Source organism: Anguilla rostrata, chromosome 12 (assembly GCF_018555375.3).
Source record: "Anguilla rostrata isolate EN2019 chromosome 12, ASM1855537v3, whole genome shotgun sequence".
NCBI lineage: Eukaryota > Metazoa > Chordata > Actinopteri > Anguilliformes > Anguillidae > Anguilla > Anguilla rostrata.
The window spans coordinates 28671611-28689065 of NC_057944.1; the positions used below are offsets into that span (position 1 = coordinate 28671611).

At 44.6% G+C, this 17455-nt stretch overlaps 1 protein-coding gene across 2 annotated transcripts in view; it reads left to right on the forward strand.

The window, feature by feature from the left end:
- Positions 1 to 894: 894 nt before the first annotated feature.
- pak4 (p21 protein (Cdc42/Rac)-activated kinase 4) overlaps positions 895 to 17455 on the forward strand; it is a 38136-nt gene continuing 21575 nt past the window's right edge. Inside the window, exon 1 of one of the 2 annotated variants that reach the window (XM_064303724.1) lies at positions 895 to 1117. The gene's annotated coding sequence lies outside the window, so the exon portion shown is untranslated. Of the gene's footprint in view, positions 1118 to 16887; positions 17443 to 17455 lie in introns of those variants that run through there. The other variant, XM_064303725.1, reaches the window with a different exon arrangement.

The window sequence follows — 17455 nt, forward strand, 5'->3', positions numbered from 1 at the left end:
CTAATGGGGTGAATTAGGCAAAGGGCGAAGTAAGGATGCCCAAAAGCTGTCAGAGCGTATTGATTCATGATGGGCCATGGTATGCAGGACACATTCAGATTAGTTCCTCTCCCCTCTGACAAGAAAAGATTCCCCTCCAGTCCTTCAGCTAACCACAACAACCTTATTTGAGGAACATCTGCCTACAAATATAGTGCAATGACAATTAAAGTAAACTAAAGTGTGGTGCACGTGAAGGTATAAGCCCCTGCAATATTAAGTGTAAAATTTAAACTTGTCTCATTTTGAACTAATAGGCTACAAAAGCTGGGGTAGCTAGATTGCAGATAAACATTTTCCAAGATAATCTATATTCAACCCTAGGCTATATGCTGGGTGTGATATAGGGTTGCCATATTACACTCAGTATATTAATATAGGCTACCTGTAGTAATCAGATTATAATTAATTTGCATTTACCCTATTTTTTATTTATTTAGTTATTATTACTAGGCCTATTATTATTGTGATGTTGGTGCATCAGGTTTTCAAGTGATCCTATCTTATTTTGGAGAAATGCATTGTTTCCATGCTATAAAAAATAAATAGCCAAGTTGTAAAACAGTAATTATCAAAACTCATTCATTTGACATGAAAGGCTAATTAAATGAATCTTCACATTCACATAACGCGACAATAATGTTAGCCGAATTATATCATTTTTGTTGACCAACTTTCGGAGAACTTTAATCAACTAGCTAAGTAGTCTACCAAACAGAATGCAAACAACATTTAATTGTAGCCTACCATTTTGGAGAAACGCGTTGCTGTATCGTGAACTAAGAAGACAAATTGGGGAAAACGAAGAACGACAAGAGGTATTATGATAGCCATCGTTAAACTCGTCTGTGCGTCAATGTGCGTTTGCTGGAGTGCTCTTCATATGGATTAGTGGTTGCTATGGAACTGGATAGCCCAGTTTCCCGGATGGTGCTACCCGTGTCCCAACATGGCGACGAGAAAGTGAGGCTGGTTACGGACAGGGTAATATTAACAAGCCAATTTCCAGTCGAGAAAAAGAAACTTATTGTCAATCTCGATCGGCACGCCAGAGCAGGAACGCGAAGGAAATATCCAGGTAGGGTATAATATAAACTTTATACAGTATTCACGTTTTCTTAATTAAACATTTTCACGGCTTAAGTAGCGAACCCAGTCAGCCTACAATGCTAATTCGCCAAACTTGGATTTCTTGGAATGGAGTCGAACGTTAGTTAAATTAGTTTGCGTTCGCTTGGTACAAAACGGTGGTTCTACCCAATTGCTGGTCAACGGAGCAGATTGTGCATGGTACGGGCTGTTGGATAACAAGCGAGTTCTTGAATCGCAACGCTTTTTATTTTTCAGTTGCTGGCTAGATGGCAAACTAGCTACATTTGCTAGTTCGTTAGCTGGTTAGTCAGCCAGTAAAAATGAAAAGGAAGATCGTGGAGAAATGAAGCGAGGCGTAAGATTTCGAATTTAGGTCAAAACAGAGGATGAATATGCAGATTAGCATGCTAGCTAAGTTAGCGTTACCCATTTGCGCTGTTGAGTAAGGCTAAATGGCTAACATTAGATGTCCGACTGTCTGTCGTTAACGTTACTCTTGAACATCTGAAGTCTAACGTTAGTTAGCTAACTTAGCAAGGCAAATGTGGAGGCATGTTAGCTAGCCAAATTAGCTAACTGGAACACGTTCACCTTATTAGTCAGCTGGCAATACACCACCAGCTTCCTAACATATCTCTGGAGTTAAAACGACCGTTTCCTTTGGTTTAGCTACGTTAGTCTAACTAATTAGTATGGTTGGGTACTTTTGATACACAATAGCTAACATTAGTTGGGTAGAGTACTTACTGGATTAAATCGTTAGAAAACTGGTTGGCTACGTTACTTGAATTTTATGTTACTTAATTAGTTTATTTGAATTCTAGGGAAATTACTGAATTATGCGATAATGTAGGCGTGTTATGACAGGTAAACCCATACATTGGCGCTCATTTCCACACATGAGGGAAACGATTTAATTGGAATGGGCTATTAATTACCATGTTAGGTCATGAAATGTATGATGACGCCGCACAGAGGTCTGTTTGGTGTAGTCTAACGTTGCCGTATCTGACTACTTAAATCATTTTGTTAACTTCTTAACGTTACTTCTCCCATGTGGCGACGCAGCGGACGTAGCAATAAGTTGCACACAGCCCAGAAGAACCGTTCTAACTTGGAGACAGAATCTGAGCTTGTTATGATTTTAAAGCTTCCTCTGCAGCTCTCTTCATAGGGCTCATTAAGTTGTTTGCCGGCAGTCTTCTGTGTCCAGGGGAGAAATTCAATTAAGTTGCGGCTTGCATGACTCACCACGCTTATAACTGAAGCTAAATCTGCTGGGGAATATTACATCTTCTCCTACCCTCCGTTTATTTTATTTTTATATTACCTGGGTGGCTCTGAGTTCATTGGTGGGTGCTGTTGTCTGTGGAAATTAAAGCTCCCTTTCATGACCTTAGAGGCCCTCAGTATGAATGAAGATTGTATGAGGGCCACCCTATAAATTAACGCAAAAGAAAAAGATACAGAGGAACAGAAGTAACACCTACTTGTATTTAGTCCATTTTGTTGTTTATTTCTGTCCTATTGTTTTTTAAATTTTATTATTTCAACCCTTGGTATACTTTCATGCATGTTTTTGGTGGAGCGGGGAGGGGGTTACTAGGGGTTTTATGAAGTATATAAGTAATTCTTCTCACTTGTTTATGGCATCCTCTGTGTGTGAACCTTCCAATTAGCCTCAATTTTAACTGTGACTGCAGATAAAACGGTAACGGTGGGTTGGCTGCTGTTCTCCCGTATCTTTGTGTGCTGATTTTCAGCAGGTGGTCTGCATTTCACTCAGCAGCCTCAAAAGCAGGCTTTATGGCCTGCGCTCTGACCTCTCTGTCTATACATTCCTCAGGCAAGTTCATGAGTAATAACTTTCCTCCCCCCTCACAGTCCACTGTCAGACAGTCTTCCGCTATTCCCATGATCCTTTTCAGTCGCGCTCCTCTGATCTCTACCTCGGTCAGGGGCATGAACATTTCCCCCTGTTCGTCTGGTTAATTCCCCTCACCCAACCAAAGCAGTCAAGCTGACCAGCGAACAAAATGAGAATCCGTCTAGTAATATGGGTTGCCGTACGTATTGTATTTACACATTTAGCAAACGTTCTTATCCAGAGTGACTAGGGCAGCCTGCTTATTTTTATGTTTTGTCAGGGGCATGTCACAACGTCAGTTGTGCTGGGTTTCTGACCTCATCCTTTGCGTACTGCTGTTCATTAAGTCTCCTCACTAGGCTTGCCAGATGCTGGCTTAAGTACACCCAGGGTCCATTTTTCCAGCTAGCTCAGTAGCCAAACTTTCTGTAGCCATTTTAGAAATGATTAATGACCCATAGATACCTGTGCTGGTGGTTGCCCAGGGGACTGCAGTCAGGAAACGGGAATGTTTGGATGAAGGAAAGGTGCAGTATGGGAAGGTGAGAGGTGCTGTTGATGGGGGCGGGCATCACAGCTTTACCGGGGGCCTTTGTCATGAGAGGGAGAGGAGCCATGGAATAGAGCAAATCTGGCTTTTACCATTAGGCCTAATTGCACAGCTGCCAGAGTCGAACGACTTCTACATCAAATCAATTCACTTTCCATAGGGAAGCACTGAGATTAGTTCAGGTCGCTAGTTAATTTGTGGTCATTAGATCATTATGAATGGTTTTGCTTGAGCTGTCATCTAGACTTGGCACTTCACAGAATTCCTCTTGCTTGTACACACACAAAATAATTGTTTAAAAACATTTGTGTACATGGCTGCAAAAGGCAGGATTGTGCAGTTGCAGTTTAGGGATTCATCCTGCTGCATTTACACTTGTGTCAAGTTTCAGTGAGTTTGTACAGTGTTTGACCTCGTGTGACAAATAGTTACCTGCATGCAAATACAGGACTACGAACTGGTGTGTAGTTTCCATTTCACCCCAGGGCTCACACGACTTAAAAAGTATTTGCAAAAGTCAACGCAGGCACGCATTTCTTGTGTATGTGTCCTCATTCCCTTGAGAGAGGTTTTGGCCAAATGTACTGGCACTATATGAGGTTTAATAAAAGTATTGTCTGCTACTGGTACTGCAAGCAGTGAATATTCATAGCTCTGGAAACTTGTTGCAAAGACCCCCCCCCCCCACCACTGTCTTATTCTGCCCTGTGGGTTTTTTAAAGTTTTTGTAAAAGATGGATGTAAATGCTGAAAGTGTGGAGATGTAGGTCTGGAGATTGCAGGATTGAGGACGGCCAGTTCGGTACATGGGCTGTGGTTATCAATACGCAGCTCACACAGCCTTCCGGCTTCTTTGGGCTACAGTGCATCACAAGCAAATCACAACCTGACAAATGCGGCCATTGTTGCTTTTGCCTTCAAAGTCCTTGTTTGTCCTTGTTCATTTATCATTGTAAAGGGATCGATTCCCAGCTTGTAAAAGGCTTTTTTTGGTGTGTGTGTGTGTGTGTGTGTGTGTTGGTTTTGAAATGTTCAATTACGCTGGGTTTATTGCTCACGGGAAACAAACGCGCATAACAGTCTGCTGGCATTTTGGAAAGTTCACCTCCAGTCAAGTCGCTGAGTGTCTGTCGGCGTATGAAATGGATTATTCTCGTCAGGAGGGCTGTTTTGTCAAGCAGCTGTACAAGTCTCTCACAAGCAGGCCACGCCCCACCTCTTCCTGGCAATGTGTGAGAGGTGAACGCCTGTGCGCCCTTATTCATTTCTACTGCAGAAATGTCTTTTGGGCAGCGTCTATAGGTTCAATGGGCCGCTGCAGCACAGAGTGTGTGTGTGGAAGCCATTTGGAAATCCTCTGACTGTGCTGCACGGGATGTCTTTAATGTGCGTGGAGTAACGTGTCCAATAGATTTGTAAGCGCTCTGCTTGCATGTTCGTCCCATGCACAGGGTTGTATAACATTGGCTGTTTGTCTAGGCAAGTTGGACGCATGCAATATTGCATTCTTGAAGTTGAATTACAGTTGGCTTAACATTATTAAAGCAAGGCAGTTTCATAATATAGGCAGTTAACGTCATTTTATCGTATTTTTGTCTGAGCCACAATTATGGACTCTCATTTAAAAAAAAAAGAAGAAAAAAAAAAGTCCTACCTACCTGTTATTAAAGGAGTACCATGGTGGTTGAACGTGACACTTCCCAGTTGTCTTCAGGCAACAACAAAACAAATGTGCATAATTTTTTTATTCTTCAGTCATTTCAATGTACTTTAAAACGTATTTTTCTAAGCCTAAATTTCCCACTATAAAAATTCACCCGAACCGTCTGGGCGTGGTAATGAGAACTGTCAGTTAGCTATGATTGACAGACCGTTCCCCGTTACCATAGCTACCCCCATGATACGCGCTCTCTTTGGGAGACTGAATTTTCACAAGCTAGCTAGCTTAGTAGTATATCAAGTATCGATAGATAGCTAAGGTAAGGACGTTGACTTGTATACAGTTACAATTTTTGCTATCTAGCTAGCCAAGTTAAGATAAAAGCACAACTATAACGTCCTCATAAAAGCGAACTAGCAAGCTAACGTTATCGATAACATTGCCTTATGAAAGCAAACATCCTAGCTAGCTAACGTTAGCTAGCTAGCTAAATGAATATAACCAGAAATAATCTAAAGGAACTCTAATTTAAGTGAACCTAACGTTAGTCAAATATTTGCATTGTCTGAACAGCAGGACGGTGTGTCCTGTCAGATTTCTTTACGGGGCATGGAAATAGGAGTGGTTACTGTATTTGTGACGTAGAAAAATGACAACTTTCTCAACCGGTTGAAAATGGGACGATGAATTTAAAACGCATATTTCTCCAAAAATACAGAACGGACATATTTAATACTTTGCTCATTGTGTTTCTTCAATGCCTCTTGTGCAAATAGCACATAAAACAGAGAAAGTGTGAAAATCACCATGGTACTCCTTTAAAACTGCAGCAGAATTTTAAGCAGGCACTCTGCATGAAATGGGACTTCTCCATACATACCTTTGTTTGTTTTTGTGTGCATTAGTGTGCAGTTGCATGTGATATCTTAGCGCTTTAGCGTCTGCTCGCTCTGTTCGTGTGTGCGTATTGACACAGAGGGGGGCGAATGACATAAAGCACTTGAGAGGTGGGGCCTCTGCTGCTGTTGACGTAAGGGGTCGGGCCTGTCGTCTGTTTTCTCTCCCTCTCCACCTCCCTCAGACACCCCGCGGCTGATAAATGTTTTTTAGGCCAGGGTGCGTGGGGGTGCGGGGCAGGGTCGCGATCGCGGAGCCGGCCGCTCCACGCATTCCTGGCCCGCCCGCGTGACCTTGAGCGTCCCGCCCGCCCGCCCGCCCCTCCCTCCCCGGGAGCGGCCGTTTACCTGTTTACCGAGCCGGCTGGGGCCTTCCGCCGCCACACCGCAGATACCACAGCGCTTTGGCACGGCTCGAAACCGCGCTTTCCAGCAACGGGCGGAGTTTCCGTTGCTCTTCCGCTGCTCCGGTTACGCGTACGCCTGGGGCCTTGGTGTGGCAGGGGGCCGACTGCCACTCTACACCTGACTCTGGGAATGGAAGCCCAGCTTTTCACCCCCCCCCATAAGTATCAAGAGTTTCGGACACGCTGGCCTGTGTTAATTACAAGGACTGTGGCTCGGTTGCAATCAGGGTGGGAAATTAACACCAGCCACCAGCCAAGTGCTGGTAAATTTTGTATGTGGCTGGTAAGTTTGTCTGCTCTGCCAGCCGCTTTGGCAGGTACGCTTGGAGGTCCTGTTCTATTCTCAATATTTAATTGTGTGGTAAAACAGTGAAACTGGCTGGTGTATTTTGGGATGCCATGGGTGGAAAAGGTAGTTTCCCGCCGTGGTGGCAGGGCTCTCGTTTGCGTGTGACACACAGGGCTTAATTGGCCCCCTCTTGGCCAAACATGAATGTAGGAGTCGCTGTGCATTCTGGGAAACGGTGTGCTGAGTGCCTGTGCAGGTCCATCGGGCCTCGACCCTGCAGTAAAGGGAGGCTGGGCCGTGAAGCTCACAGGTAGGGGGAAATAAATCTGTCCCCCCTCCCTCCCTCCCCTCCGGTTCTCCCCTGAGCACCGCAGAATGCTTCCACTCAGCGAGGGGCGTGCTCAGGCCGGAAGCCACATCCGCTGACCTCTGCGCTGAGCGGCGGACGTCTCACCGTAGCGGGCCCCCCCGTGGGGCGAGCTGGAGCCCCGGAGCCCGAGTCTCGACTTCCTGTCCCGCCGTTCCTCTTTCACTTTCCGGGTGCTGCTCTGGTTCCTCCGCCTCGGACAGGACGGCCCAGCCCCCCCCCCCCCCTTGTAGAGAGGCAGGGGGCAGTAGCGAGGGCAGTGACGGGTCTGTGCTGAAACTGGACAGGACCAGTGTTTCGTGGGGGGTGCACAAGTTTGGGCTGGGCTTTGTTCCTCCGTGGAGAGTGCCCCCCAGCCATAAAAATCCAGCTGTACAAACGACTCCCAGGCAGGAGGGGCATATTCTAGGAAAATATACGCGATGCGGGGCTCCCTGTGCAAGACCAATAAATACAGATGAAAGCAGCGATTGCGAAATCGGCCTTTGGAGGAGCTCAGAGTCACTGCGCGCCCTGGATACCAACCTTCAGCCCCCTTTTGAAGGTGTGGCTCAAGCCTAATTGGGAACAGTCATTCCCAGACGGTTATTTTCGTGCACCGAGGCACTCTAGTCTGCTTCACCCCCTCCCACGTCCCGTTTGGAATTAAAGGCGTTTCCTTCTCTCGTCTGTCCCCCCTGGCTGGAGCAGTGGAGCAGTGTCCTCTCAGGTCTGCCATCGTATCTGCACCTGCGCGTTGACCACGACCTCACAGGTAGAGCCGATGACGTTCGCGCGCGTGTCGGCGGTTACGCCAAAGCTAAATGGCGAAGCGGAGTTTCGAGCAGCCGGCTCTGTTCCACCTCACTGTTTGTTTCGGAACTTCGCATCCCATCCTCTCTCGTCTCCTTTCCCATCCTTTCCACCTCCTTTTCTCTCCCCACCTTCTGCGTTTTTTTCCCTTTGGGTCTCCTGCGGCCCCCTGGTGGAGGTCTGCTTTTCATTTGGAGGTAATGAGCACTGCTGCTGCGGCCTCTGCAGCATGTGGCTCGCTGTCACGCATTAAAATGCCTGCGTTTCAGCCCGGGTCTCAGAGTGGGGGGGGGTGCCCCGTTCACTCTCCCCCTCCCTGCCCCTCTGAGTTCAGTGCAGTAAGGAAGCGGCCTCTGTTGGGGTTCCGGGGTCTCCCAAACGGCTGTGCTCGTTTCCCTGCTTCTGCACCCTCACACTGGGCCGTTTGGACGCGGCTCCTGGACCAGCGAGCCCCAGCCGGAGGCGGAAGCTGACGTAGGCCTCCACACTGCTGCGCCCGGGCCGGTTCAGCGCTTTCTGCGAGGTTAAAACTTCCGCGCTGCGTGGGCGGAGCTTCGCCGTCTCCGCGCGGGTGCGCGGGCGTCGCGCTTTGGCGGTTGTGCGCCGCCGACCCGTGCCGTCTGCACACGCCCGGCCCCGCCTGCCTGGTGAAACGCCACTCGGCAGTGTGGGGTGTTGATTAAAAGCAAGGCGTGATCCCCTAAAGCAGAGGCCTTCGCTCAGGCCCAGGAGCATTATGGGCTGGCGTGCACGCGGGAGGGCCGGAGATCCTCTGCTTTAGCTGCTGCTCTGCGCTTCAACGGCGGATTGGATTGCTGGGGTGAAACGAAAAGGGCCGTCCTGTTTCTGTTACATTATGTCAGCATAACCCTGGAATATTCGGCGCGAGGGAGCCAGTGCCATTGTTCACGCTGAATACAGGCCCAGCCTCAGTGGGCATGAATAGAGCCTGCTTACTGTATCTTAGTCACTGAGCCATTGAGCGTCTGTGTGAGGAAGCGCCGTCAGATCTGCTGTTTATTTGGCTCTGCTTATTGGACTGTGAGTGTACTTAATTAGACCTTTTGTTATTGCAAAGGGACAATGAATACTATTTAGCATAGAGTTCAAAAAGTGAACTTTAATGCATTGCACCAAAAACTGTTTAACTGAGTTAGCTGTTAGACAGTTTACATCTGTAGTCTTAAAGGCATTTGCAGAGAGTGCAAGCTGTGGTACAAGTTGAGTGGCTGGATGTTAAAGGGTTTTAGTGGTAGGCCTAGTTGTTAATTTGAAGATTTTAAACTGCGTTTCTGCTGTGCTGTGATGTTGGATTAGAACAACTGATCACGTTAAGCCTCATTTGTTTCTGATCCTCTCACGCGGATGTCATTTGCCCACATGTAAATGCACAGCATGAGGAACTTCATGGAAATGGTCCCTGTTTGAGCATTATCCTGTTTCACTCTACCTGTTCTGATGGGGGGGTTCTTGCTGGATTTTTCTCCAGAAATTTGCGGGATTGTCAATTTACAGCATTACATTGTGGAAACGTTCTGCAGTTGATTTTTGTGACGGATTCAATTGATACGTTTTTTGTAAACGTAGACCCTTAGCAATAGCTACAGGGACAACATGAAGTCTTTTATCCCGTGAGAGAAGGATGTTCAAGTGCATTCCTACCCTGACTGACCCTTTGAAGAGAAGGTCTTTTGGAATGTTTTTTTCAAAATTCTCAATGTTTCTAGAACTCCGTTGCTTTCAGTTACCAGCAATGATTGTTACATCAGCATTACAATGTTCAGTTGCATACATTACAGGCATTTGGCAGACGCTCTTATCCAGAGCGACGTACAACAAAGTGTATAACCATAACCAGGAACAAGTATGACGAGAACCCTAGAGAGAAGTACCGTTCCAAGTGTAGGGAACAACTGCATAGTTCAACTTGGACCCTGAAGGTTAAACTGTCTAACAAAAACGAGAACAGCAACAACACAGTCTATGCAAAAATACAAGCAGTAGTTAAGACGGGTGCATTAATTTAGTCATGAGTCTGTAGTAGGCGATGCTAATGTGAGGGGCACTAAATTTCTCGTTTGGGTCCTGATACCAAAACATTTGTGGAGCAGGGTGTTGCTAACCAGGCTGGAGGTACGTGGTTCCAGGGGTAGGCCTGAACATCTCCTGCTCCTCAAACGCTGCTCTGTTCCTGCTGTATGAGCCTCTCCACCTGACTAAGGTGGGGAAGACCCAGCAAGGCTGACTCCTCATTCTACCCAGTGCAGCCATTATTGCCTTTTCTGCCTGCCCTTTCTGGTATCTGTAATTCCAGCCGAAGGCTGGGCTGGCCTAGCTTCTGATCTGGGCCTTGGCCCACAGACTGTGCGCATGGTAACTCAGCAGGTCCGCTGCGTGGCTTTGATTTCAGTTTGAAAAGGAAAAGCTGTGTAGGGTGGGGATGCAGGACAGCTGGATTTGTTGTTCTGTTGTTATTTCTTCTGGATCTTTTATTATTTGAAGTTTTGAGAGTCTGCAGAGCAGCTTCCCTCCCGCCTCACTGGCTTTGTGCAGCTTCCTGTTTGCCTGGAAGAGACGGTAGACCATAGACTGTATAAAGACGCCCTGCATCGTTCACTCTGTACTGCATTGCTCACTGTGTACTGCATTGCTCACTGTGTACTGTATCGCTTACTGTGTACTGTATCACTTAAGCCGCGTTTCCACCGCAGGAACTATACCCCGGAACTAGGAACCTTTTGAGGAACTCAGTGCGTTTCCACCGCAGGAACTAGGGTCTAAATTTAGTTCTGGGGGCTTTGTTTTACCCCCCAAAACGTTCCTGCTCGGGGGGTAGTACTTTCCGAAAGTACAGGAACCTTTTGGGTGGAGCTTGCAGCGCTGAACATTTCTGATTGGTCGAGTCTCGTAGCATTTGTGTTGTATTTATTTTCCGCCATTACCCGCCATGTTTGAAAATATGCAGCGGCAAACCAATTTATTTTCATAATAACTTCAAATCAAACTTGTACGTTATGCGGCGCAGTAGCCTAGTTTTGGTTATAGCCTGTAAACGTCTTGGAATTATAACGTGTGCTCTTCTGTTCTTTTCTTGCTTTAGTATTCGTTTTATAAAATGCTAAGCATTCGTGCTGGGACAGCATATTACGTAGGCTACCAAAACATTCAAACGGATTAATTCGGTTGCTGAATATTTTCTTCCGGATTTTCTTTGTTAGCCCGTTGTAATTGACTCAAAACGTTTGATACAGTTATGTGAGGTATGCAGTAGTTCTGCATAATTAACATTGGTGATACAGTACAAGCAAACTGGAAATCACCATCCGCACTTTTTATCCGGGTAAAATAACAGGTTAATTCTAGTAATCTTCCCTTTAGCTTTTTCAGACTGCCGTAATTTTACTCCATTTTACTGCCATTTTTCAATTCCACGAAAAGACCAGGAAGACTATGGACTAATTTATGGTGCATGGTTCGCATCTGGAGGGCACACTTCGCTGCTCGGCTAGCAGTAACTTCGAAGGAAAGCAAACGGTGGCTGTACTAATTTACATTTTCACGCAAGTCCGAGTTTTCGTTCTATTCTTGTCATTTTGCCATTAGCCTATATGGAATTGACGACGAGAAAGTAATCAAACAGCAAATTGTTTACAACGTGTGCATGTTTTCTGCTGTTGTTGCCCGTTATACATATAAATGTGAATGCATTCTGTCGCTTCGGATGTCAAGACATGAAAGCGAATGTTCGCATAAAAACATAATGAATGTGTTTGAGAGGATATATGAAAATCAATAAATACAAAAGTAACCATATATAGTCATTGTTGGTAACCCGTTGTATAAGTGGAATAAACCCCTCCGGGCTGTCCCGGTTATTAGAAAATAATGTAGGCTACTTAGGTGGTAGTATGGGGTTACGGAAGAAATCATATGACAGACGGACCGACGACAACGTTGCTTTTTCATACGTCAGTGGGCTAATTTGCCTAATCTTCGCGGTACTTTAGACCCCGGTGGAAACGCAGACAACCATTGGCTGAAGGAACCTTTTAGTTCCTGGTAAAGTAGTTCCTGGGACTGAAAGTTCCGGGTAATTTTGGTGGAAACGCGGCTTTGCCGCGTTTCCACCAAAATTACCCGGAACTTTCAGTCCCAGGAACTACTTTACCAGGAACTAAAAGGTTCCTTCAGCCAATGGTTGTCTGCGTTTCCACCGGGGTCTAAAGTACCGCGAATATTAGGCAAATTAGCCCACTGACGTATGAAAAAGCAACGTTGTCGTCGGTCCATCTGTCATATGATTTCTTTCGTAACCCCATACTACCACCGAAGTAGCCTACATTATTTTCTAATAACCGGGACAGCCCGGAGGGGTTTATTCCACTTATACAACGGGTTACCAACAATGACTATATGGTTACTTTTGTATTTATTGATTTTCATATATCCTCTCAAACACATTCATTATGTTTTTATGCGAACATTCGCTTTCATGTCTTGACATCCGAAGCGACAGAATGCATTCACATTTAACCGGCAACAACAGCAGAAAACATGCACACGTTGTAAACAATTTGCTGTTTGATTACTTCCTCGTCGTCAATTCCATATAGGCTAATGGCAAAATGACAAGAATAGAACGAAAACTCGGACTTGCGTGAAAATGTAAATTAGTAGTGGTACAGCCACCGTTTGCTTTCCTTCGAAGTTACTGCTAGCCGAGCAGCGAAGTGTGCCCTCCAGATGCGAAACATGCACCATAAATTAGTCCATAGTCTTCCTGGTCTTTTCGTGGAATTGAAAAATGGCAGTAAAAAGTGCGGATGGTGATTTCCAGTTTGCTTGTACTGTATCACCAATGTTAATTATGCAGAACTACCGCATAAGACACATAACTGTATCAAACTTTTTGAGTCAATTACAACGGGCTAACAAAGAAAATCCGGAAGAAAATATTCAGCAACCGAATTAATCCGTTTGAATGTTTTGGTAGCCTACGTAATATGCTGTCCCAGCACGAATGCTTAGCATTTTATAAAACGAATACTAAAGCAAGAAAAGAACAGAAGAGCACACGTTATAATTCCAAGACGTTGACAAGCTATAACCAAAACTAGGCTACTGCGCCGCATAACATACAAGTCTGATTTGAAGTTATTATGAAAATTAATTGGTTTACCGCTGCATATTTTCAAACATGGCGGGTAATGGCGGAAAATAAATACAACACAAATGCTGCGAGTACTCGACCAATCAGAAATGTTCAGCGCTGCAAGCTCCACCCAAAAGGTTCCTGTACTTTCGGAAAGTACTACCCCCCGAGCAGGAACGTTTTGGGGGGTAAAACAAAGCCCCCAGAACTAAATTTAGACCCTAGTTCCTGCGGTGGAAACGCACTGAGTTCCTCAAAAGGTTCCTAGTTCCGGGGTATAGTTCCTGCGGTGGAAACGCGGCTTTACTGTGTACCGCATCACTCACTGTGTACTGCATCACTCACTGTGTACCGCATCACTCACTGTGTACTTCATCACTCACTGTGTACTGCATCCCTCACTGTGTACTGCATCACACACTGTACCGCATCACGCACTGTGTACCACATCACACACCCTGCGCTGCATCATGCTGTGCGTACTTATGGTAAGACGCTAATGCTGTGAGAGACGGTTTCATAGTCTCAACCAAAAATCTGGCTCGGTTGTTTGTAAGTATACTTGGAAATGTTTCTGATGGACCTTTCTTATCTCTACATGAACATGAAGTCATTTCTGCCTGTTGGTAACTAAGTAGCCTTGGTACAGTGGCATTTGTATCTTTTAAGAACAGTTTTATTGTTAATCCACACTCCCGTAACAAATGATGATTTTTTGTCAAACAGTCATATTAGGCTTCTCTTATTTGGACATACTGAGGTTGTGGTTGAATTTGAAGTAAGTTTAATCTTTTCCTTCCTCCAGGAAAAAATTCTCAGGAAAAAAAAACATCTTTAATATAATTCCTGGAGCTGCTGATGTAGTAAGCTAGGGACAGAATTTTGACAGCCTTTAATTCCAGAGTGTGCACATGTCAACGAGGTATTCTGGATTGTCTGCCACAGGAAGATTCATTGGTAACCTGCTCCTGTAGCAGCTCTGAGCTCCAGTGTCAGTCTCCTGTTTTAAGTGACAAGTCATGTACCGCAGGTGATTTGTCCCTTTCACCAGAGTATGCCTCGATATGCTGCTCCATATTGCAACTATAAGGAGCTTCTTATTCATTTTAGTCCTTGGTGTTGTAAACCCCACAAGCCTCAGAGTAATTCAGGCTTTAGTTGGGCCTCCCTTCGAATGCATTCATGTATCATTCAGCTGGTAAAACTCAATTTCCAGACTGACCTGCTCAGAATATTTCTGCCTTTTGTTGTAGAGGACACGGTAGAGGACTAATTGTAGAACAGTGTTTTGAGGCATGCGCTATTGTGACGCAGCCATTGTGAAAGCCATTTGCCTTCTGCGCTAGCTGACTTTCTGCGTTCCTGTTCCAGACCTGGAAGTGTGCACCGATTGGCTAAGGAGAATGCTTTGTTTGAACACCTCTGCTGTATCAGTCACGTGTGTGGCTCTGAATACTCACACTGCAGGGTTCTGCATGAACCCCATTGCCTGAGGCCTTTAGAAAATGAGGTCAGCTGGCTATTCTGATCCTTTTTTTTGTACTTGTATCCATATTTGTCCATGTAAGTTACCTGTTTAAATAATTATTAGAAAAGTTCCTTTAATTTAACAATAAAAAGAAACCATATTGGGGAAAAAAGCTTCTTAAAAGTTTTCTTTACTGTGAGACTTAGGATCTGGGTAGCGCGTGGATGCTTTGCATTTACAAACGGCAGCAGCATTTGGCAAATGTTTAAAATGTATGTTCCAAGAAAATGTATATTTTAAAACGGTCTCGTGTGACCTCAGTTAAATTATTTCAGCGTTCACATTTAATTTGAAATACCCCGCCCAACTAATTTCATATTTTTGCATTCAGGTGACCATCAGTGCAGTAGCTGTTTAACTGAAGATATGACTGGTTCCTTTCCAAATGTTTGAGAAAATGAAGATGTTGATGCGTGTTCTTCTGTTGGAGCAGAGTATGAATAGGGGCACATTAATAAATAATTGATGGCTAAGACCATGTGATGGAACAATAGCTCAATACAACTTCAGGGTGAATCCCTATGATCTGCCAAAATGCCGTCATTTGTGGACGTGTTATGCTGTGCTTCCTTTCTGTAATCGGGGCCTCTGAAACCAGTCTAAATAGTCGAGATGTTGCACTGTGGTGCTTGGCACACAGCTGAATGTCTTCAACTCATAAAAAATAATAGTTTTGCATGACGTCAGCCCTTTGAAAATGTCTTGAATTATAATTGAACTCGCTCTGCCACAGTGTTTTATAATTATCACAAGTATGTTACTTGAATACTTGTAGTCTGACAAATGCGTGTTAGTAAACAATGGATAATATAGCTGTGAAAACTAGTCAAAGAGGAAAGCCATCTTTTATGGTGTGAGTTTGTGGATATTTGGAGAGAAAGTGTGCAGAACAAAGTAGATATGGGGTTCCTACAGAGAAACAATTGTTACATAACTTTCTTTGATCTATGCTTGGTTTCCCTACTGTGCTGAAAATGACCTGCTGTTTTTCAAAGAATACGCACAAAGCCATTTCTGAGAGTGCCGCGGTAGGTCCTATAGCTACAGGCTAAATATTACCTAAGATTATTTGTAAAATTCAGTTGGCCCAGTACATTTCATGAACTCTGGCTTCTAAGATATGGCTTGGAGAGTAGAGAATTGTACCGAATTATATGACGTGTTTCAAGGCAGCCACTGTGTCATTAGTCAGATGCTAAAAGTGAACACAGTTTCTTGTAACCGCGGTGATGAAGGAGGGAGCGCCTCTGTAACTTTCGGAATTGGAAGGCTCGGAGGTACAGTGCGGTGATTAATGCGCTCTGCGGTACTATTTCTCTAAAGGCAGAGATAGTTAAAATGTCAAAACAACTGAAAGATAATTGGGTATGTAAGTTGCATAGCACATGCCTTACTGCAGAAACTTCTAATTTACTCAGTGGCCAGGGAACTGATACCACAGAATGATGTCATGAAATGTCATTCATTTCTCAATCACCTCTCAAGGTAAAGCAACAGGATCATTAATGTACTTCTTGCTCTTGTTCACACACGCAGATGTAAAGCTATTGTAATGTAAGACTAGTCTTATTAATGATCTTATTAAATATACTGAGTGCCCTTCTCAGGTTGACTTAATAATTAAATGCCAAACCAAAAAGTGAAATTAAGCACTTTTACTTATTCGAATGGTTTGTGATCTCGCTTTGTAATAGGAATGTTTATGATACAAATGTTACCTTATATTGCAGTCTCCTCTGAAGTATCTCGTTTTCAAACGACGAATTTTACAATCACGTGGCGGTTTTCTAATGTAAGTATTTTGGTAGTTTAAGTTAATAGTCATTGGTTATTTATGCTAACCGTTTGAAACCGTTGTTGAGCTGTTATTATGCGGAGCTGTTTTAATAATAAATTGAATGGTCTGTACATCGGCGAGCTGAAGAATAACCCCATCATTAGAGAGTGAAATTCCGCTGACTATTTGCTCTGAGCGCAGGGATCCTCTGGTCTCCCTGCTCTCGCGCATCCAGATAGGAAGTTGACACGGATACAAATTAGCGAGTGCCCGGGGCATTTCACAAGATGCCTGTTAGTGAACAAACAGGCTTGATAGGACGGTGTTAGTATTATACAGAGCTCGCAGTCTCCTTTCTTCTGTGAGAAAGTTGAACAAGTTTTAGTCATTGCGCAACAGCCCCTACAATTATGAACATTCAACGAGAAATGTACACTGAGTAAAAAAGCAAATGTTGAAAAATGGTTAACATTTTTTACCCTGAACAGTTTTAGACCATGTTTTGAAACGTACAGTACTTGTTTTTCTTGTTTTGTTATTCGTTATTTTCGAAAGTATGGCATCCGTTTTTATGTTTATTGTGGGGTGGCACGAGCTAGCATTGTTGCTTTAATGAAGTGGATGAATCGTGGGGCGTTCCGTGAGTTGAAAGAGCAGGCGTGATTTACCCTCTCCACCATCGCTTCCCCGGTGACGTCACGATACTGGGCCGCACTGGTGAAACTACAGGAATGCGAGTCTCACTACTTCTCTTTCTCGGTCTGGAGCGCTCTGTTGTCGCGCAAATGAAGCAAAAATTACTCTTTTACATTGCGGCGAAGGAACATTACGACGTGATCTGAACAGGATTCATCATATTGGCAGGAATCACCTGGGAAATACTTTTTAGTTTTTCTAAAATCGAGTGTGGTGGAATCGGTTCACTTTCAACACGAGGCTGCCCGGAATGTTTTGCTATCGCCGTTTGTTTTTATCAGCGATCTTGAAATGAAACCAGGTGGATCACGGATTTGCGCAAGAATCGAGGTTCGTAGCTTGC